The sequence below is a fragment of the Herpailurus yagouaroundi genome, unplaced genomic scaffold (genome assembly GCF_014898765.1).
Source record: "Herpailurus yagouaroundi ecotype Mexico unplaced genomic scaffold, PumYag 161, whole genome shotgun sequence".
Classification (NCBI taxonomy): Eukaryota; Metazoa; Chordata; class Mammalia; order Carnivora; family Felidae; genus Herpailurus; species Herpailurus yagouaroundi.
Window position 1 is genome coordinate 20,539,727 of NW_024412402.1, and position 304 is coordinate 20,540,030.

Genomic DNA, 304 nt, shown 5'->3' on the forward strand with positions numbered 1-304 from the left:
AATGCAGAAGCCGAGGCATCCCACTTCGTGTGCGTCCTTGGGGCGGCCCGGCCGCCCTCGCCTGCTGTTGTCCCGGGAGCGCACGTGCAATGCGGGGGGGCGGCGAGGGGCGCGTGGCTCGCCTTCCCCGGGGGCGCGAGGGCCGGCGGGGAGCTGGAAGGGGGCTGAGATGCTTGCTGCCGTAGGGATTCGGACGTAGTGTGATGCCTCGGCTTCTGCATTGTGCTGCGGTGCAAAAATAAAAAACCTGCCGCAGCAGCAGTAACACCAGGAAGAGCTATCCTGCGAGACTACGGCAGTGGCT